Source organism: Xyrauchen texanus, chromosome 33, assembly GCF_025860055.1.
Source record: "Xyrauchen texanus isolate HMW12.3.18 chromosome 33, RBS_HiC_50CHRs, whole genome shotgun sequence".
NCBI lineage: Eukaryota > Metazoa > Chordata > Actinopteri > Cypriniformes > Catostomidae > Xyrauchen > Xyrauchen texanus.
The window spans coordinates 29067497-29091612 of NC_068308.1; the positions used below are offsets into that span (position 1 = coordinate 29067497).

A 24116-nucleotide genomic window follows, 5' to 3' on the forward strand; every position below is an offset into this window, starting at 1 on the left:
AAGGAGACCCAACCTAATTGAATACATTTCTGTGTATATATACACTCACTGAACACTTTATTAAGAACACCTGTACACCAATTTATTCATGCGATTATCTAATCAGCCAATCTTGTGGCAGCAGTATAATGCAGTTAATGTTCACTTTAACCATCAGAATGGGAAAAATAAAATTGATCTCCGTGATTTTGACCGTGGCATCATTTTTGTTGCCAAAAAGGCTGGTTTGAGTATTTGTGTAACTGCTGATCTCCTGGGATTTTCACGCATATACATCTCAAGAGGTTTACTCAGAATGGTGACAAAAACAAAAAACATCTAGTGAGCGGCAGTTCTGCAGACGGAAATGCCTTGTTGATGAGAGAGGTCAACAGAGAATGGCCAGACTGGTTTGAACTGACAGAAAGGCTTCGGTAACTCAGATAACCACTCAATGTAATTTTCAATGTACAATTGTTGTGGGCAGCACAGCATCTCAGAATGCACAACATGTTGAAAGTTGAAGTTGATGGGCTACAACAGCAGAAGACCACCATAGTATTTCTACTAAAAAGTGTTCAGTGAGTATACAGTGTATTTATTTATAAATACGTATGACCAAAGTTCAGATATGCAACTGTATGTGTCGCAAGCTAATATATTCTTTGACTTGTTTTCTGTTAGCCAAACATTTTCTCTGAAAACACAATTTGCTCAGGTTCCTTCTATCAGCTTTTACGGTAGGGTCCACTTTGGCCATGACACATAGAAGCGCATCTTAATAAGGTAAGCCTTAGCCAAATCTGTCTGGCACACATCACTATCTTATGTCATTAGATTAAATAAATCTACACATAGCTGATTAAGTCAGTGGTTAAATAATCTCAAGGCTTTCCTAGCTAAGGTACACATTATGAGCTAGATCACTAGTGTTTAAGCTTTTCGGCCGCAAGCAGTATGAGGCACACATAGAAGTTTTGTTCATTAGCATTACACCATTGGTCTGCAGCCTAGGCACAACTATAGGTGCACATGGCTCTTCAGAGCAGCAGCAGTACATATGCTTGGCAACAGATCTGCTTCATTGGGGGGTTTGTATTTTGTGTTTATGCATTATGTGTTTGTGCAGCTTCCCTGATTTGTTGGGGGATTTTTGGTCTATCAGTGCAGTAGCATGTAACACATGCTCAAAGCAGCATGTTTTGTGTTTTGTCTCATTGTGCAGCAGCATGTCCACATGCTAACTCAGTATGTATGTGTTTTTCTGCAGTAGCAGGTGTCTGTACTTGCTCTGCAGCAACAGCAGCAGAGTAGCAGATCTAGTCCACCAAGACCAATATCGTATCAATATGTCATACCCACATTCACGTGAGAGATTTGGCATTATTGAAATGACCAAAGTTCAGCCATGCAACTATATGTGGCACAAACTGAGAGGTTCTTTGACTCGAAATGTGACATGTTAAGACAATCTTTTTGTTCATGGGTGCATCTTTTGTGCATCTTTTTTATTGGGTAGCCAATCATCTTGCGTTTCTCTCCTTTTATTTAAATGGCTCAGTTTTGTAGTTAAGCTGGTGTCTCTGCAGCGTGCTGCGAGAGTTTTTTTTTTTCCAAACCTGCCTCCACCCCAGCTTCCACCTGCCAAGATCTGCTACAATGGGGTTGTTTGTCTATTTTTGCAGCAGCATGTAACACATGCTTGATGCAGAATGTCTTGTGTTTTGTTTCATTGTTCAGCAGCTGCATGTCCACGTGTTAACTCATTGTATATGGAATTTTTATCTTCGTACTTGCTTAGTGGCAGCAGTGTACCAGATCTAGTCCACCAAGACCAATATCCAATATGGGAGTGGTGGCGGCGTTGTGGGCTGAAGTACATAACTGGTAATCAGAAGGTTGCTGGTTCGATCCCCACAGCCACCACCATTGTGTCCTTGAGCAAGGCACTCAACTCCAGGTTGCTCTGGGGGATTGTCCCTGTAATAAGTGCACTGTAAGTCGCTTTGGATAAAATGGCTGGCCACAATTGGAATCGTCTGCCAAATGCATAAAAGTAAACGTAAATATCCTATTAATACGTCATACCCACATTCACATGCTAAATCTTTCAGAGAGTTAGCATGACTGAAATATATTTAATATTATTTGTATTTATTTTCTTTCTCTTTTAAAGCAATACATCAACCACAATTGCAACTGAACTTTTATTGCAATGATCACCATGCACTTTCGCTGTATGAAGTGAGAAGCTTTTACAATTTTTCCATGACAATTTTGCCAGACGAGTTCGGAGCAATATGAGGGTGGAAATTTTAGATTTAAAAAATTAAGGTGAGACTCCATCGGACTGACCAAATTTTGTTTGTATGCGTGATTTTTGTCACCACATTTTAGACACCTATTTACTGGCAGTAATTTGCAACTAAATTTTTTAAGATGTAGTCATTCATTTATTTATTTATTTATTTTATTTTTTTTAATGCTAAAATTTAAACAATGTAATAGTAGAGAATAGTATTTAAAAAAATATTTTTTAAAACGATTAACACTCACTTGAGATGATGTCTCTCATATCAATCTTCACCTTTTCACCTTTCCTTACACTGTTATTGCGTTTTTCTCACCATGATGTAAATCATAGCTGAAGTGATGTGGAAGTATGATTGTGCAGAGTAGATGGAGGATGTACCTGATAGCACCAGAGGCCTGATTTTGGAGTTTTTTTCTGCGAGAATTTCGATGCAGAGCTATTACCAGCTGCAAAGTATCTTCACCCCAACTACCACATTCCTCTGTTATCACAATTTAGATTAATTTGCATGTGTGCCAGACACAGGCTTTTTTTGAATTTATTTATTGCTTTCCAGTGGCAGGAAATTTCCCAAATTTGATGAAAATGTGCACATACTCAATCTTCTATGCATCAGTCATATGGGAGCCATCAGACAAACATAAATTAGAGAAATGCATGGTGAAGGCCTCATTTATAAAAGCAAAAATAATCACAAAACAGTGAGCCCTCAGGGATCTCAAATACAATTTTCATTTGCTTCAGATTCACATTCATTTTTCTCCTCTGTCACTTTCTGTACCTGGTCTCCCTCATCTGGGGACGATCATTAGACTAATTAGCAGGTAATCAATGTTTAATTAAAACGAGGTTGTTAATGAAAATGACTGGTGGTGCAATTTTGGACCGACTCTCTTTGTCACGGCATCCTCATGTGGAATAGGCTTATGGCAAAGCACTTTTAGCACATTCTAACTTTTGATGTAGTTAGACTGAAATTGAAGCACTCAGTGAATCTTTATGTATTGTGACAACTTCTACCAACATGATAATGGTACTCTGTGAGGTTTACATAAGAAACAAAGCCTTATTGGCGCATCATTAAATCTGCAAAGGTCATACAATATTGAGCTCACCTGTTGATGTTTTCATTAGGCCACAAATCTAAGAGACTATAATTGTGTCAGCTTGGTTGTAAAGATGACTCGGTTACATCTACCATTCAAGTCCAGAAAATAAAAAAATTTAACTTTAGAAAAAGAGAGAATAAATGTTATATGCAAATTAATGGCACATTTAATAAACATAAACTAGACTAAACTCTTAAAAATAGAACTATTACTGTCAGTAAATAACCTTAAAATAACCATTTTTTTAAGAGTCTACTGCAGAGCTTTACTGTAAATACTCCTACTCCTAAAGCCTGGCAAACCACTTGCAGCTGTGCACCCTGTAGAGCTGAGAACTTCAGTCAAGGTTATAAGATGGGCAGGGCAGAGCTGAATGAGTTCTCAGTGATCATATACCCTAATTTGAACAAAGCATAATGAGGGGTTGTAATAAAACATCTGTTTTAGCATAGTCAGTGATTAAAACTGACCTTTGTGTGAGACAGGAAAGTGCTTAACGACTGGAGTGGTATGCAAAATTGAAAAATTAATGCATTATCAATGTAATTAATGTCTATTGTGGACCTAAAGGCATTATGCAAATTGCACAGAATCTTAATGTCTTCTACATCAAATGTTCTATCTGTTGATTGCCCACATACTTTCCCTTATGAAGGTTCTGTGCAGCATTAACTCCCCAACCTTGCTAAACTTAGTCCTCGCCATTCTGAACATCTTCAGAACTGTTTAAATGTGATGGAGTGGAAAGGTTGCAGTATAAGTGTATCTACATAAGCTTCATAACCTGAAAATGCCCTGCAGTTGGCCTAAGAGTCAGATGTCTAGCAAAAATCATCTTGTATTATATATTTAGAGGTGCATATCTATTTATTTTAAACATGTTTTACTATTCTGTTTGCCTGCTTCTTAAATCAATGTTTTAAATGTAATGCCATTGAATAAAAGTAAAACCACTTTTCTGAATCTGTATGCTTTACATAGCTTGTTGTTTCCAGAAGTGTATGGATTGATATTACACCTGATTTTCCCTTCCCTGACACATACTTTTCTCTCAGTGTTGGTGCATCGATAATGCACGTCAGTATGTCAATTAGCACAGTTTACACATTTAAGGGAAGATAGTTGATAATGTTTTTTCTTTACATACAATATATATATATGAAAAAAAAAAACAATTGTGAGATTGCTAAAGGAATTATATTTTTAAAGTAAAAACCCTGTTGCAGGAAAGTTGTTTTGTCTTCAGACTGTGGGATATTCTCTTCATCCAATACATTTTTGCCATATTTTATAAACTCACTGAGCACAATAAGAACACATGTACACCTACTTATTCATGCAATTATCTAATCAGTCAATCATGTGGCAGCAGTGCAGTGCAGGAAATCACGCAGATACAGGTCAGGAGCTTCAGTTAATGTTCACATCAACCATCAGAATAGGAAACACATTTGATCTCAGTGATTTCAACCGTGGCATGATTTTGGTGCCAGACAGGCTGGTTTGAGTATTTCTGAAACTGCTTATATACTGGGATTTTCATGCACAACAGTCTCTAGAGTTTACTCAGAATGGTGCCAAAACCAAAAAACATCCAGGGAGTGGCAGTTCCGGAAAGTCGGAAGTCAATGGAGAATGGCCAGACTGGTTCAAGCTGAAAGTAAGGCTACGGTAACATATACACTCACCTAAAGGATTATTAGGAACACCATACTAATACTGTGTTTGACCCCCTTTCGCCTTCAGAACTGCCTTAATTCTACGTGGCATTGATTCAACAAGTTGCTGAAAGCATTCTTTAGAAATGTTGGCCCATATTGATAGGATAGCATCTTGCAGTTAATGGAGATTTGTGGGATTCACATCCAATGCACGAAGCTCCCGTTCCACCACATCCCAAAGATGCTCTATTGGTTGAGATCTGGTGACTGTGGGGGCCATTTTAGTACAGTGAACTCATTGTCATGTTCAAGAAACCAATTTGAAATTATTCGAGCTTTGTGACATTGTGCATTATCCTGCTGGAAGTAGCCATCAGAGGATGGGTACATGGAGGCCATAAAGGCATGGACATGGTCAGAAACAATGCTCAGGTAGGCCGTGGCATTTAAACGATGCCCAATTGGCACTAAGGGGCCTAAAGTGTGCCAAGAAAACATCCCCCACACCATTACACCACCACCACCAGCCTGCACAGTGGTAACATGTTCTCATTCTGTTTACGCCAAATTCTGACTCTACCATCTGAATGTCTCAACAGAAATCGAGACTCATCAGACCAGGCAACATTCTTCTAGTCTTCAACTGTCCAATTTTGGTGAGCTCTTGCAAATTGTAGCCTCTTTTTCCTATTTGTGGTGGAGATGAGTGGTATCCGGTGGGGTCTTCTGCTGTTGTAGCCCATCCGCCTCAAGGTTGTGCATGTTGTGGCTTCACAAATGCTTTGCTGCATACCTCGGTTGTAACGAGTGGTTATTTCAGGCAAAGTTGCTCTTCTATCAGCTTGAATCATTCGGCCCATTCTCCTCTGACCTCTAGCATCAACAAGGCATTTTCGCCCACAGGACTGCCGCATACTGGATGTTTTTCCTTTTCACACCATTCTTTGTAAACTCTAGAAATGGTTGTGCGTGAAAATCCCAGTAACTGAGCAGATTGTGAAATACTCAGACCGGCCCGTCTTTCACCAACAACCATGCCACGCTCAAAATTGCTTAAATCACCTTTCCTTCCCATTCTGACATTCAGTGTGGAGTTCAGGAGATTGCCTTGACCAGGACCACACCCCTAAATGCATTGAAACAACTGCCATGTGATTGGTTGATTAGATAATTGCATTAATGAGAAATTGAACAGGTGTTCCTAATAATCCTGCAGTGACACGGTGGCTCAGTGGTTAGCACTCTTGCCTCACAGCAAGAAGGTCCTGGGTTCAAGTCCTGGCTCAACTAGGGCTTTTTGTGTGGAGATTGCATGTTCTCCCCATGTTTGCTTGGGAGTGCAAAGTACAGCCTATGCCTGCTGACACGACTCTGTCCACTGGACCGGATCTGCTGCCCCCTTTTTACTAAGATCAGTCAACGGGCAACTGTAATTAGGCACAAAACTGTGCTAATAGTTTTATCAGCCCCAGGAACCATTTCACCTCCTTTTTGGTCTTATATTTGGGCAAGATGCAATCACTGTGGTCTTATCAATTTGGGACTACACCTGCCCATGATCCATGGCCCAAACAAACCAAACAGAAGCATCACAAATTGGTGTAATTGAACAGTGTGGAAAATTCCTTCTTTTTTAGAGCTTGATGTGGGGAGCAATACAAAGACTTTATTTCCTGATGTAAATTCCCATAGTTGAGTACCCCTATTATACAACAGGCTTTGATGTACTTGAGCCTGGAGCAAATTCTCCTATGTTAATTGTCCCAGTGTGTGGAGATTTGCTCTCAGGTGCTCCGGTTTCCCCCACAAGTCCAAAAATAAACATGCAGGTTCAATTAATTGGAGACTCTAAATTGCCCCGTATGTGTGTGAGTGGGAGTCCCTCAACCACTGGGGGTTGCGTCAAGAAGGGCATCCGGCGTAAAACTTGTGCCAAATCAAAAATATATGCACCTATGCTGGACAAATGCTAGGAAAGAGACATCATGAATCCATGGACCCAACCTAGTGGTGGTGGTGGTGGTGGTGTAGTGGTTTGGGGAAAGTTATCTTGACACACTTTGGGCCTGTTAATACCAATCAGTCATCGCTTGAATGCCACAGCCTATTTGAGTTTGTTGCTGACAATGTGCATCCTTTCATAGCCACAATTTACCCATCTTTTAATGGCTGCTTCCAGCATGATAACACACTTTGATATGTCACAAGCTCTCTACTGAAGGAGGAAACGAGGCCAGGTGAACAGTCCACATAATTCTTTGTTATGTACACTTTCAGTCTACAACAATGCTTTACAGCTACACACTGAACACGCACATACACAGCTTTGTGCGTCTCTCTCTCTCTCTCTCTCTCTCTCTCCTGTGTCGGTCTGGACTGCCCTTTTAACCCCCTCCAGTTCTCATTGCAACACAAAACAGCTGTTAGAGGTGATTTCCCACAGGTTCCAATCCTTTCCGCTCTTCCTCTCCCGGCCTCGCTCTCCGCAGACATCGCTCGGCCACATCACCACATACCTCCACCACCTGACTCCGGCCTGTCACTTACCCCCCCATTTGTGGGGAGGAAATCCACAACAGCCATCTGCACCCCCAGCCTGATGCAAAATCACCAACCCATCCGTTTGGGGTTAGTAAATGCTGCGAATCGATTTAATCCCCAATAATTAATACAGTGACATAAACGTAGTGCCCTGATCAGTGAGGATTTCTTTCTGAATCCTTCCTCGGGAGATAATTCTGAATAGTGCCTCCACAACACTTCACGCTGAAATGTTGAGAGAGACACTGCTTCTGGATATTGCGTTGGGTACTCCACCAGAACCAACACAAAGCAATGAACGTGTGCCGTCCATTCTAATGGCCTGACGAGGTCCATACCAGTTCTTTAGAAGGCAACCTCAATCAATGGAAGGGGTGTAATGCCGCTCTTTGTGTGGCTGGCAGGTTCACCAGCTGACATTCATGGCATGTAGCACTATCCCCTTGAATGCCTAGCCAATAGAAATGGGCCATTTAGATGGTTTAGTGTTTTTTCCTGACTTAAGAGACCCACCATCACATAATGGGCCGTCTGGAATAACATTTCCCGACAGCTCTGCGGTATTAACAATTATACTCTTTTACAGGACACTAATTATCTTAGTGTCCTGTATCACTAGATACAACCAATCCCTGATAATTGAAAAATACGGATATGTTAGTGCAATGTCTGGCTGGAGGCATTAACCATCAATCACTTTCACTTGGTCAAAGGCATGCCTAAGGGTCTCATCTTGTGTCTGCTCCAGAGGTAAATCCCCTGCAGGGAATCCTCTAAGGGCTGGGGAAACCGAGACTTCACCCTCCCTTCCGTCCGCCTGATGTGGGGCTGATGTAGATGGCCCTGACACCGTCTCCCCAGCCAGCAAATCACACATCTATACCCTTTGTTGCTGGACCCATCCACACATATTCCCGTCAATCAAGTAGCAAATTCCAGTCAATTCATACACAAAAATAGTGGATGTGAGAGGTGGAGACTAATCGCAGCATTGACACTATGCTTTTGTCCCGGAAACTGAATAATGACCATCACTACAGGGTAATTTTGAATATCCCCATGCACACACCTTACCCGCCAGTTTGTATCCAAAGCCTCGGATTGAATCAAGCTTTGGTGAATGGAGGTTTGATTACAACCTGAATCCACCAAGGCTTGGTATGTACCCCTTAATACTCACAGGTATCCAGTACGCTCCTGCTCGATCAAGGGCAGCCTATGGCACGTCGGGGATCCAGAACAATGTCTCCACCTCCTTCGCGTGGTCCTAGAAGTGAACAAGGGGAAGAAGAGGAGGAGGGAGGAGATAGAGAGAGAGGCTGCAGGATAGAGAGAGTTGGCTGCAGGAAGTTGTTGGGCTGCGAGTTGGGCTTCCCCAGACAACAACAGCAGTAGGTGGTCCACCTACTGGATGCTCGGCCACTTCCAAGCTTCAGCCATCCACTCAAAGTGCTTGAGGAAAGCCTTCGGGTTGTCCTGAGATCCCATCTTCATGAGGGTGACGTGAGACACGGCCATAAGGGAATCCGGGGTCATGGCTGAAGAACCCTCCTTGTGTACCAAGCTATGTAACACCTGCCGGTCCTGCGTTGAGGACCTGGAACTGCTTCTTCTGTTCCATGCGCAGGCCAAGCAGAGCCTGATGTTGTGTTGGGTGGATGCTGTGAGGGTCTTGAACAGTTCAGCCAGCGGCAAAGACTCCATGATGGCGTTTTCTTCATCCTAATCCCGGGTTTCAGCATTACTGTGCCAAGTCACAAACTCTCTTTGAAGGAGGAAGCAGGAGCCGGGCAAACAATCCAATGTATATCTTTATTTCTAATACTTTTCAGTATAAGCACAATCTGTTGGCTTTTCAGCATAACACATGGAATGCACACACCAACTCGGCTTTGTGCAACTCTCTCCCTCCTCTTGCGGTCTGGACTGCCATTTTAAACCCCTCCACCTCTCACTGCAACCCAAAGCAGCTGTTAGAGGTGATTTCCCACAGGTGTCAAACCTTACCGCTGTTCCTCTCCCGAACCTTGCTCTCCACAGATGTTGCTCAGCCACTCCCACATCACCACATGACCCTGCATGTTACATAGCAAAAGTAATCTCAAACTTGTTTCATGACCATGACAATGAGTTCGCTGTTCTTAATGGCCTTCCCAGTGACCAGATCGTAATAAAATACAACACCTTTGGGAAGTGGTAGAATGGGAGATTCACAGCATGAAGGTGCAGCTAACAAATCTGCTGATATTTCGTGTCAACATGGATCAGAATCTCAAAGAGTATATATACAGTACGTACATGTTGGGGAGACATTAAGTATTTTTAGAGAGGTACGTCATTCTGGATTAAGTCACTACAGTGCCACTGAACACACTGTTTTTACAACATTGCTAATTGTTTCAAATATTTTTTAAATATTTATAATTTTCATGAGGACTTTGATGTCATCTCAGAATGTTTTTTTTTTTTTTTTTTGGTTAGGTGTTTTTGGTTCATCACACAGTTTGGTGTGACTTGTTTGTTTTTTCATCTGAGACTCTACAGAAATGTTAAATAAAATCAAATAAATTACAACAGACTTTTTAAAAGCTTTAATTACAACTAATCCATATCTATAATTTATTTATACTTTGAAGAGAATTCATGCAGACTTTCAAAATGTAAAATACACTGCTTACCATCTGTATAGAGAACACAAAGTACATTTCAAAAATAAAAATAAAACATCCATCCATGTCAAATTAAACTAACATTTTCCACCCCCAAAACCCTGTATAGGCTACATTCATCTCCCAAAGAGTACTTCAGGAAGACAGCACTTATAAACATATTAAATTGCAGGCTGATGGTTGGTTGTTAATGAAAAATGAAATGTCTCAGGAATGCAATAAAATAACTGTGAGCTTTGTTGATTCATATAAGCTAAGACATTTCTACAGTCACTATAACTATGACACCATCACTATCAAATTATTAAATCTTTTAACTGCACAATGTAGGCATGCAACAATGGCAGACGACTATAATATAGTAGCCCACTGATATTTCTCACAATCCCATTGATTGAAAATATCAGTTTTGACCTGACCTGTTTGACAGTATACTGCAAATAAGGACAACTTATTGACAGTTTCGCTTATCACTGAAATATCTTCTTCCCATACAACTAAAATAAGTTCTCCGCTCCTCCTTTCTGAAACTTAATGACCTTTTGTGTAAAAGAGATTTCATTAATGTGGACAGAAGAGCCCTTATCCCAGCTGATGTGCTGTTTACTTTGTATTAATTTGAGCCGCTTACTGTGATAATGCAGAGAGAGGTGAGTACCCCCCACCCCCAAATACACCAAGGCCAACTTTTTCATCAATGCACCTGCAATGTGCTTATAGGGAATTAGATTACCCTGCTTCATCAATAAGCTGCACATGTCATCGATGAAATTATCCTTTGAATACAATTAAGGGAGTAATAAAGGCTTTCTTTGTCCTTGGCAGATTGATGGTCTTAATCTTTGGGGTGAGAACATTACCTGCTCTTTCCAATGTGAGGTGAAATGTCCCCATATTGCCTGACATAAATATTTAAAGTAACTAATAGTGCAGAAGTATCCCTGTAGTGTGGAAGTGATGCTTTAAAGGGATCACTCACCCAAAAAATTACAGTTCTGTCATCATTTACTCACACTTTTGTCATTCCAAACCTTTCCAAATGACTTGCTTACTTCCGTGGAACACAAACAGAATTATTAGGCAGAAAGTTAGCCACTGTTCACTTTCATAAAAAATATTCCCATCCAAGTGAATGGTGACTGAGGCTGTCAGTCCCTAATATTCTGCCTAATATCTTTTTTTGTGTTCCATAGAAGAAAGTGAGTCATGTAGGTTTGGAACGACATGAGGATGATTAAATTATGACAGTATTTAATTTTTTTTTATTTTACATTAACATTTATGCATTTGGCAGACACTTTTATCCAAAGCGACTTAGTACACTTATTACAGGGACAATTCCCACGGATCAACCTGGAGTTAAGTGTCTTGTTCAAGGACACAATGGTGGTGGCTGTGGGGGTCAAACCAGCAACCCTCTGATTAACAGTTATGTGCTTTAGCCCATCATGCCACCACATTCCTCACATTTTAATTTGACTTTTTCCTAAGTTAAAATAACTTATCCTATAACCCTACCAACTTGACACATCAACATTGGCTCAACTAATTTGGTATTTGGGCTACCTGTTTGAAGCGATCATTATTTGTGCAATTACACAATGTCTCTAGACATACTGAAATTACACACCTCACATAAAATGTTATATCAAATATATACTGTATATAGTAATTTATATGCTTGCAACATAGTGATTCTGATTAATTACATCTTGTTTATCTCAAATTATCTGCATTTATTACTATGTAATGAGGTGACAAATGGGTGTCATGATACTAATACATGTTTCCTGCTGTAAACTGTGCTCACCCCACAAAAAAGACAAAAAACTAAAACTTTTTGCTCTCCAGAAGATAATCAACAGACAGAAAGCAGATATTCCATGCATTATTAATGGCTTGTGTTTTTTTGTTGTTGTTTTTTTGCAATCAGAGGACTATGAAGCACCTTTGTTAGAAAGCTCTGAGAGGGGCTGGACTCCAAATAAACAAGAAGTAAATCTGAGCTGCTCTGAGTTAAATAGCATTTCAGGCTCTCTCAATAAATAATTCACTCTCCAGCAATCACACTTAATTTAATTAGCTCTTGTTATCCTGATATTATCAGGGCCTCTACTCTGTAGCATCTCTCTCAGCATCAGGGCAAGAGGACCTTTTGCTACACACTGTCTCAGGACAACACACCCAGTCATACATACTCTCACACGCAAACACAATTTTAGAGTGTAGAGTCACTTAAAGGGTATTAAGCAGAACAAGGCAACTGCACATTGTGCAAAGGGCATTTGGAAATTAGTTATTGCTCACACCTCTACGGGGTCACTTTGAGCCTTTCATGGTACAGTGTGTAATTGCTGTAACTGAGACGTATCTTGTGGAAACAACAGTGCTTATGTGGAGCAAAAATTGTCTAACAAACAAATGCACCTTTTAAACTCTTTTTCCAAACACCCTCTGCATCTAAATGCTTTTCTTCTTTCTTAGCTTTAAAGGATATTTTAGCACTGTTTTATACTATATTGCGGAATTCATGTAAAAATGTTCAGAAATCTCTGTGTGTTGAAATTCTTGCGAGATTAATTCCTTGGGACATGTTTTTGATGTTTTCTTAGCTCAGATTCTTGTGGTAACATATATTCAAGATAAATCACAAGTGAGATCTTTAATATATAATTTACTCCTAGAGAGCAGTGGAATTAAATGAAGAGCAAATGGAGACATTTGCTGAAGAATCTTGGTTTTTTAGATATTTGTCCTGAGAAAAAGACACTAGTAATCTTACATGTGTTTTTCTCTACAGTTTCTGAAGAGGTCTTACTAATATAATAATAATAATGCACTAACTTTATATAGCGCTTTTCTCAAAACACTTTACATAGTATAGGGGGATCTCCTCCACCACATAAGCAAGCTGTGCTCAGATTTTCCAAGCTACCAAATTATAGAATTAAAATTGAGATATGTCCAGTATGGACTTGAAGACATTTCTCAAGACTCTTCCAATAGCAAATTATCTACACTATCCAGCTTTTTAATCTCAATGTACAGAATGCCAACAATTGTCTCATTTGCACAAACTGTTATACCTCCTTAGGAATTTTGGAAGAAACATCTGAAACAAAGTTTGTACTTAAATCAAACATAAGTGAGAACTCCATGACATCACATGAGCTATGAAAGAGCAGCCTCTCAGCTGTAACATTTTCTCATGGAAATAGAAACTGGAATTGAGAAGCATCAACTTCAGTAGGCCTTTATCGCTAACCATAACACATCATGAGATTATCATGTGATGATGAGGTTTTGTATGATGTTCTAATCCCTCTCAGACATATAATGCTTTTGACCACTGAGCTGTGTATGTGCTGGAGCTCTGAGTTGCAGTGGCATGGTGTGATTCGCGTGGGTTTAATTGCAGTGATTGTGAGAGCGTTGCAGCAGTATAATGTGGTGGTGCTCAGGGAAGCATAGAGCCATGGAGCAATCAGTTTGAGGAGGTGACTGGTTGTGAGACACACACACACACACACACACACACACACACACACACACACACACACACACTCACATGCCAAAAGAAAGGATGGAACATAGAGAGACAGCAGCCCTAGGAGTCTAAAAATTAGTCTAACTTCATGATAGAGGCAATATGAGTTGTTTGCAAGCTGATTTTGTTTTTAGCATATTCAGCTATATTTACTACAATACTATGTACAGTGCAAAATTATTTATAAATGATCAAAATGGAACACTTTTCACCTGTGTTTTCATCTGATTTAACAAAATTTGGTCATAATGCCTACATGCATTGTAAAGTACAGCTTATAAGCTTTAAAATGATACATACTTTGTGTTGGTCAAAACTGTATTTATTAATATTTTGATAAGCTGCATAGGGCCAACAGTAGTCAAAATTATTAACGTGTCAGGCTGAATAGGAAAATCTGCAATGTTGGTTTTAAAATGGTAAACCATTCGTTTTGTCCAGTCCGTGAATTAATAATTATTTTGAACCAGTTCTTTTCAGTGAACATGTTGAACCAGTTCACCAAATCAGACTGAATCATTTGAAACAGTTTGTGTCTCATGTCAAGACTGATCCACAAGTTACTCTATCTTAACCTGTCTTTCAGATGTGCCTGACACTTCGACTCAAAATGAGCAGATAACCGAGAGTAATATGATCCTAAAACTTGTGATATATTTGCTCCAAATGCAGATTCACAAATGTGACTGAACTCTCGGTTCACCATTACAGTAAGTCGCAGCAGTTCTTGAGTCAACAGTATACTGAACTGAGAATCGGCACTTTCCAACATACTGCGCACTGATGAGCTGCTGATACTGATCATGCGAGTGATTAAGTGTGTGGGGGGGGTATGTTTCTGATGTTTTTTGCTGAACAGCAGAAAGTATAACAAATAAAACATACTGGAAATATGTTTATGACTCAATTGTATTCCCATTTTATCAATGTATGATGATGATCCGGTCACAACAGTTCTCGAGTTAACACTATACTGAGAATGGTCTCTTTTGGTTTGAAATACTGAGAACAGATGAGTGAGTTGCTAATGAGCATTCATGATCCAAGGACTTGAATGAGGGAACAAAACGTTTCAGTCGAGAGAAGTAAATACATTTTTATTGAGTATTGTGCATGCAGATTATAACTGAAGTTGTTATGAGCTAGATCATGGTTTCTGTAAAGGGCGAATTGATAACGACTAGTTTATTCAGTTTACCTGATTTAAGCATGTAGAACATCTGCGTTTGTACATCTGTGTCTGTATTGGGTGCTTTAGGTACAGGACAGTTCTCCAAGATGTAATGAAACACTGATGACAATAAACACCCTTTTATTATAACTTAATTGATTAAAATGTCATAATCAGCCATATGAACATAAATATCACCTTATTGAATGTGTTTGTCCATGATGCTGAGTATTAACATTATGTACAGTGACGTCACTACGCGATGGTGTAAAAGAACTGGTGAATCGTTTTTTTGGACCAGTTTATTGAAACAACACATCAGAAAGATTCAGTTTGTGGAAAAGAATCACACTTCCCATCACTATAAACCATGTTTATCTTTGCTGCAAGTGAACCTGTATTTTATGTAGTCTTGTAGTTAAATGGCTTCTACCAAGTGACAGATTACGTTACATTTACATTTATGCATTTGGCAGACGCTTTTATCCAAAGTGACTTACAGAGCCCTTATTACAGGGGCAATCCCCCTGGAGCAACCTGGCGTTAAGTGCCTTGCTCAAGGACACAATGGTGGTGGCTGTGGGGATCAAACCAGCGACTTTTTGATTACCAGTTTACCAGTTATGTGCTTAGACCACTACACCACCACCACTCCAAGTTGACAGAGACAGAGCCTTTGCCATGTAAAACAAAAGATAAGGCATGCATTTTCTCCTACATTTAAAAGATGATGAGTCTGAAGCATTTTTATTTTGCTACACTAACTATGCATGATTTTAGTTGCATTTTATTATTTAGATGTAGCATTGTTTTTCCTGTCTGTTTGCAACCCTATCAGAACAGGTTGATCTGCCAGTTGAGATCCACCGGCTTAGATCTTTTGCTTTCTTTTCTTTCTCATTTCTCTTCAGAACATAAGTCCAGTCACCTGCTCATTTATCGGCTGCTTTCACCTGTATTGACAGCTAGTATGCCAAACAACATCTGCCATTACCAGGAAACTCGCTACGTAGCTCAGCTTCAGCATACCTCAACCCAATGTTGGGGTAAAAGCGCTTAAACCAGCCTTACCTTCCCAGCAGCCATGTTAGCATAGCCCCTTTCCCCCCTCCAACCCCAAACAAACACCTCAAATCTTGTTAGTCATTCTCCAAAAGCGTCAAAGGCATCTCTATTGCGTCTTTTTTCTACAGCTTCTGTTGGCTGCGCAGGAATAACAATTGGTACTTTATTATTTATTTTTTGCCTCTGTTGTCTCTAGCAGTTATCTTAGCAATACATTGTCATCCAACAGCACCCCTCCCCCACACGTACACAAACACCATCCTCCCACCCCCACCTCGACAGTCCTCAACCGTTATTATTATTATTACAAATTCAAAATAAATATTTTTTGAAGTGTAGCGAGCACCTGGGGAGCTGATTATCTATTCACAGATGCCACCCACAAAATCCCATGACCCTTGAAGTGGAAGCAGATAGCAGACAAGCCAATTAGCAAAGAGAGAGGCTGCAGTCTGCTATTAATGCCATTATTCTCTCTATAATGTCAGCTATTGTTATTCTTTGTGTAACGGCGCACTGGAAACTGAGGGCACCAGCATGAACCTGTTAATGGAGGTGCTGAGTGCCGGTGATGAGGCTGAGGGAAGGGCAGCTGTGAGTGGGGAAATCCCAGTTAAGTTGCACTGTGGGCAGGCCCTTTGCTTTGGGTTTCATTGCAGGCCCACAGTGGTTACAGGATATGATTGCTAACTGTTAGTAATCCACCCAGTTGATGAATGAAATGACTGGGTCTTTATTGTACTTGTGTTTATAAGTGTCTAGTAAGTTGAATTGCTTCATTTTTAAAGAAGTTAAAGGGGAAATATGTAATTTCTGTGCCACTAGCATCATCAAACAGAATTGGGAAAATAATGATTGCTTTCAAACGGGTTTCACGAAAACTCTCCCCATCTGCTATTAGACGAGCAAGCAAACAGTCCTGCCCCAGACTTAAACCATTGGTTGAGACATTGTTGCCATGTTGGGCTGGTCAGGATGCTCAAACAATAAGAGCACTGTTTTAAAAGCAGTGTTGGCACTTTTTAGTAAATTCAGCCTATGAATGGCTTACACACAGTTCTCTGCATATTAAGCTTGCATAGGACAAAGTATTTTAACATAAAAAATGTCACATTTCACCTTTATGGAAATTTTTCCAAGCAAAACGATTGATTTTATTTGATTTAGGGTACAGTAAGTGGTGTCTCTCTTTGATGTAAAAAAAGATGAATCATGTTTAATCAGGTTGTTGGAGGAGTCCTGTGGGGTTTCACTTGCTGTCCTTAGACAGAGAGAGAAGCACATTCGAGACCATATTTAGATTTAGGCTTCAGATCTCCCATCTTTCATCTCTGTTTCATTAAAAATCTGTGTTTAAGAGATGTCACAAAATGTTAACTGGAAACATTTTACATTTTGGAGCATCGATTATAGCCTTATATATGCATTAGATTCAAAACGTTTCAAAGGTCATTACATGCTTTGTGACATTGGGCTGGAATGAGATTCACAACCTTTGATGTTAAAATAACGAGTGTCAGCTTGTTTGTCAAGCCATTTCATTATGTGTACTGTATGTATGGTTGAGTCCAGTTGCAGTACAAATATTCCATCTACTTTATAGTTTGTTACATCAGTATTGTCTTTCTCTCTTTTTTTCCTTTAAAACCAATGGAAAAGATGTAGGCCTAATGAAGAAAACTAATTAAAATGTTAGGTTTACTCAATGTAATGTCAACATGAATAGTCATTATGATGGCTAATTATTATGTATATTGGCATACAAAATACTCTGATGGTATGATGATTGTACTGTATAATGGCCATCATAACCATGACAATTATCTCCATGCCAATAACAGGTGCATTGATTTGATGATGAAATTGCTATAGCTTTCATGATAAGGTGAAGTAGCAGGTGTAATTGATGGGACACATTCTTTGATAGCAAGACACAAATTATATCACAGCGCTAGGATCAGAGTTCAAATGGCTAATTTAGCTTTTAATTGAAATCAGTGAAGTGTAGTCTACCCTGACAGCATTAAGCACTAAAGGGGACCCACGGGGCTGCCATGGAGTTTACACACTTTATATCCTTAATTTACACCTTCAGTGAAAGACTTCTCCATCATACAGCAATACTTAATGGGCCAATACTGTACTCTACTGTTTTTAATTTAGATTTCTGTGGCACATTTCACTAACTGGGGCTAAAAACGGTTCAAGAACCGAAAACCGAAAATGAACTAATGATTTTGTAGAACATAACCAAAAAAGGGGAATGAAGTATGATTCAAATATTTCAGAAAGAACATTTTATTTTTAAATGCTGCTAACCAGTTAATAACCCGCTAATTTTGTTCTGATATTTTTTTTTCATGAAACCAAAGACCAAAGGGTTTATAACAGTACATTTTCAGATTTACACCTAAAATGGGGATTCACTATTTATAGCTGAAAATAAGCATGCCCTTTGATACTGAAGGAAACAGCTGAATTGCACATTGTGTATGTGACCTTCCTTGACATGCTGAAGAGTTTTTTGGTTACTATGTATAATTGCTAAATGCACATGCATAATTAACCCAGATGCAAGGAAAAATGTTTAGGTAAAAATTACATTTCTCAGTTGGTTCCAAGTCTTCACTGAATTATTGTTAGGCATGATGCATCAATACAGATTTGATGCTGCTGTGTTTTGACTGAGAAGCAGATCTGCAATTAAAACAAATAATACAAATAAAATAATGACTAAATTATTAAATAATAAAAATAAAATAGCATAAGACGATGTTTAGTCAAACGTGCCAACGCAGTGTGTGCCTGTATGTAAGAGAGAGAGAGAGATTTACTTCCATTTGTTGACAGTGGTTTAAAGCTTTAATTTGTTATGAAATGTTATATGTGAATAATTTAATATAAACTATAATGCATATAAATTGCATAATTATACAGTATGTAAATATATACTACATATATGCATGCCGGTCATAAATCACAAATTTTAAACATGCATGCTTGTATTCCTGGATGTATGTACTGGTACAGTAAAAGAGAAAAGAAAAAAAAAGTCACTGTTGAATATTCATATGTGCCCATATGTGTTGTGTCAATGAGATGGTATACATTTAGTGTGGATTAGAGATTGAGGAAGTGATGATGCAAACGAATAGAGGGTTATTGCTGCCTTTCGTCACTTTTGTTCAGTACCTGTCAGCCTGCATTAGCGGTGGGAGCCTTCCGAGAAGGGCTCGCGTGAAACTGTCAGTGCATCCTCTCCACCTCCGCGTTCTCTCTCTCTCCTCCTCCCTCCTTTCTCTCAGTCCGCCCCTCCCACCCTCTTCTCTGTATTCTCTCCTGTTCTATCTCCCTCTAGCTCTCATGTATTCTTACAGTGTAAGACGCATCCAGTAAGTGAAAGCCAATGCACCCCCACCCCTCCAACACACCCACTACACACACACACACACACACACATCCTGTATGTGTGAACATAAACACACATACACGCACCGCAGATGCGTGTGGTTGACCGCACTGGGCTATTGGCTATGTGTGAAGACACACACAGAACGCCAAAGAAGCAGCACTACTGAATCGAACACTCGCTGTCTACCAGGAGCGGCAAGCTGATCGCTTCGAAAACCACCCTACTTTCTCTCTCTCTTTTTTTTTTTTCAGTTGTACTTGTGTGTATAGAGGTGGAGAAAACGAAATACCCTCTCTCTATCTCTCTCACTCTCTCTCACTCTCCCACTCTCCCTCTCTTGCTCTCTCTTTCTCTCTGTCCTATGGTGGGATAAACATTGAAGGGATGAGCGTGTGATACAGCACCAGACCTGAGTGACCTGACAGCTCAAACTGTGAGTACACGAGTCTCTTACTTTCACTTCCACACACACTGACACACTCACACATACGTGGAAACAGCATATAAATGGTTGAATTAAATATATATATATATGGTATTTGAATGTTTTATGAACCATTTTATGTTAAGGCATCTTCAAAGGAAGATGCCTTAACGTTTGATAAAACGTTGGCACATTGGCATCAACGTTTGGCATCAACGTTTGATGCCAATCTGCTTTTTAACGTTTGATAAAACTATTCTTGTTGTTTAGGATAAAGAAGAGAAACTGGTTGTTTAGACTGACACTGAATGATTTGTTTCATTCTGATGGAACACATGTCCCCTGGCATTGTGATGAGTATTTATTGTCACAGTGGTTTAATAAATTAAAGTGGCACTCAACACATGCAAAACTGTGTATGGAGATTCAGTAGTCGTATTTTCACACATGTGTAATTCAAAAGTACACCTTGCTCTTCATTTTGTCCTGGAACCAGGGCACTTATCTGTCACACTGGCACTGCTAAATTTCACATTCTTGCATTTATATGAAATTTAAGGCAGAGTGGATAAAAAAAAAAAAAAACAGTAGAAAATGAAAAAGCCAAGACATCATTTCATAGAGTGCCATCCATATTTCTTTATCACGTTTTAGTTCAGAGGGACAGTGTGTGAAGTGGTGCTATTGTGCAGTTTGGATACTTCAGACTCCTTTATTTATTCTTTACATAAAGGATTCTGTATTCAACCTTTTTGTGGATTTAACGTAAATATATAATTAGATGAAAATGAAATCTGCTGTGTATGGTTGTATCGTCTAACTCACAATTTTGAATGAGATTCTGTTCATATAATTGGACATTTATTGTTTTAACATTTGTATACAGTATGTAGAAAGATATATTTACATGCATCACCATTTACTGAGTGCTGTGTCATAGAGTGGTGTTTTGTTTGTGTGTTGGACGAGTAAGAAAGTGAGAGGTTTGCCGCCTCTTTGGATGACCGGACAGAGAGTGAGAGACAGAAAGAGATACAGACAGTGAGACAGAACAGCGTGTCACATTCGGCTTGCTTGTGATGGTTTGCTCAAGCAGTGTAGCATAGCTGATAACTAAAGCAAGAACACTGTGTTACCCTTAGCCTCTGAACAGTCAGGAAACTAAATCAAGTTTAAAACAAATATTTTCGAAGTTGTTAGAAAGAGCAATCAATTTAAAATGGTATAGGCGTATTTATGATGTCTGTGAAAGAAATGTATATCGGTGACAATGATGGTAGCATAATAGAACATATATGTGACCTGCTCCATCATTTTGAGTAATTTTGTCCGAGAGACACATTTGGTTTTTTATGCACTACAGTGAAAAGTAAGGTATTGAAATTATTATTTCAGCCATCATTTAAGCAATTATATATCAACAATGGTTTGGAGTAAAAACATAATAATGATATTGTTTGGAAAGCTTAAACTAAACGTAAAAAATTTGTTAGTGGAACGTGTGTGAAATTTGTTAAGGAACAGGTATCATATGTTCATAATTTTTTATATAATGTTGTTTAAAATTCTTCTAGAAGACTTTTTCATATTTGGAAAGTCTATCTGGAAATGTATAACACATTCTTATATGGAATCAAAGCAAAGTCTAGCCGACTCAGGAACAGCTTTTACTCGACTTCTCAATCAATAGCATTGGTAACAACTTGTCGCCATGCCTTTCTCTGTTACACACATGATCTTTGCACCTTAGTTATTATATAGTATATTTGTTATATTTAACATACATTCAATAGCTTCCTACAGTGCATTCAGACAGTATTCAGACCCCTTCATTTTTTTCACATTGTGTTATGTTGCAACCTTGTGCTAAAATCCCTTAAATATTTTTTTTCACATTAATCTACACTCCATAATCCATAATGACATAGCAAAAACCATTGGAATCTGGGCTTTATGGCAGAGTGGCCAGAAAGGCTCTCCTCAGTGTAAGACACATAAAAGCCAACTTAGAATTTGCAAAAAAGCACCTAAAGAATGCCCAGACTGTGAGAAACAAGTTTCTCTGGTCTGATGAAAAGAAGATTGAAAGGTTTGGCCTCAATTCCGATCGGTGAAATGTCGCAGTGATGTTATTCTTCTGCAAGTTTCTTCCATCTCCACACTTGATCTCTGGAGCTCAAAGAGATTAACCATCAGGTTCTTGGTCACCTCTCTTACCAAGGCCCTTCGATGCCCTGTTTACTCAGTTTGGCCAGGCAGCCAGCTCTAGGAAGAGTCCTGATTGTTCCAAACTTCCATGTAAGATCTATGGAAGCCACTGTGCTCTTGGGAACCTTCAATGCTGCCGATTTTTTATTTTAATTTTTTATAGCCTTCTCCAGATCTGTGCCTCGATACAATCCTTTCTCTGAGCTCCGCAGGAAGTTTTTGCTCTGATATGCATTTTCAGCTGTAAAACCTTATATAGATAGGTGTGTGCCTTTCCAAATCATGTCCAATCAATTGTATTAGCCACAGGTGGACTCAAATCAAAACGAATCAAAGTGTAGAAACATCTCAAAGATGATCCAGAGAAATGGGATGCACCTGAGCTAAATTTCAAGTGTCATAGCAAAGGGTTTGAATACTTATGTTAATGTGATATTTGCAAAGTTATCAAAAATATGTTTTTTGCTTTGTCATTATGGGGTTTGGAGTGTAGATTGATATTATTTTATTTAAGCATTTTAGCATAAGGCTGCAACATAACAAAATATGAAAAAAATAATGTAAAAAAATGAAGACGTCTGTTTAATTTCTGGACTTTAGAAATGATGGACTGCATTTTATTAGGAACAACATCTTACATACACCTTCTTAATCATGCGATTGTCTAATCAGCCAATCGTGTGGCAGCAGTGCAATGCATACAATCACTCAGATACATGTCAGGAGCTTTAGTTAATTTTCACATAAACCATCAGAATTGGGAAAAATGTGATCTCAGTGATTTTGAACATGGCATGATTGTTGGTTGCAGATGGGCTGGTGTCAAAATCAAAAAGCATCCAGTTAGCAGCAGTTCTGCAGACTTAAACCCCTTGTTGATGAGAGAGTTCAACGGAGAATAGCCTGACTGGTGCGAGCTGACAGAAAGGCTACGGAAACTCAGATAACCACTCTGTACAATTGTAATGAGCAGAACAACATCTCAGAATGCAAAACATGTCGAACCTTGAGGCAGATGGGCTACAGCATCAGAACACCATGTCATGCACTTTAATAGGACCATAGTGTTCCTAATACTGTGCTCAGTGAGTGTAGTTTATCAAACATTGAAATAAATGAATACTACCACAAACTTGCATATGCCCTTTGATATGCAATATTATTGACATGATATAGGTAGAACAGAACATGACAATAGGAAAATTAGCATTCTTTGTATATGCACAAACAACAGCTGAAGTGCCATTTACCAACCGAACACTATTGTAATAGATTTAGTCATATTATCAAGTTTAATTTTGCACTGTAGAATTTGATTGGACCCACACCATTTGACATAACTAAAGATACTGTATAGGAAGCCTTTTTCCTCTCTTTTAAAAGTTGATAAGCCTATTTATTTTACTATTCTAAAAGATTATATTGCTAGTTGCATTTGATTATGTTGCATTGTTTTTTCCTGCTATCAGAATACCCATCAGTTAAGAACCTACTGTACAAAGAGGTCTGCTGAATTTTCAATATAATTTACAAGATCCTACTTTTTATTTATGTCACAAACCCCGCTCCCTCGCTCCGCCCCCTCGAGCTTCCTCGCTCGTTTTGCTCCCTCGGGCTTCCACGCCCGTTTTGCTCGCTCGAGCTTGCACGCTCGTTTTTGCTCCTACGAGCTCACATGCTCGTACACTATCTCCCCCCTCGGGCTCACATGCCCGCTCCCAATCGCCAGAACATTATGTACACCTGCACTCGTCTCATCTCCACATTAGTTTCACCTGTACTCGTCTCATCACCTTTCATTGTTTACACCTGCACTTTCCCCTATATATATCACTGCCCTTTCGTCTTACTCCGGTTGGTTATTGTATTTAGTTTCCCGTGTCTTTGCCCCCCGCTAGTCTCGTCTAGTTTTGAACTCCTCTTGTCTTCCTCTTAGCTTGCCAGCTCCAGTGTTCCCTTAGCCCCCCTGTTTATTCTACTAGTTAGATTTCTCTCGTCATTCTTATTCTGAATACC

At 39.2% G+C, this 24116-nt stretch overlaps 1 protein-coding gene across 2 annotated transcripts in view; it reads left to right on the forward strand.

Moving 5' to 3' along the window:
- Nucleotides 1-19583: 19583 nt before the first annotated feature.
- LOC127626747 (RNA binding protein fox-1 homolog 3-like) overlaps nt 19584-24116 on the forward strand; it is a 649289-nt gene continuing 644756 nt past the window's right edge. For both annotated transcript variants that reach the window (XM_052102758.1, XM_052102757.1), the window contains exon 1: nt 19584-19901. The gene's annotated coding sequence lies outside the window, so the exon portion shown is untranslated. The remainder of the gene's footprint in view (nt 19902-24116) is intronic.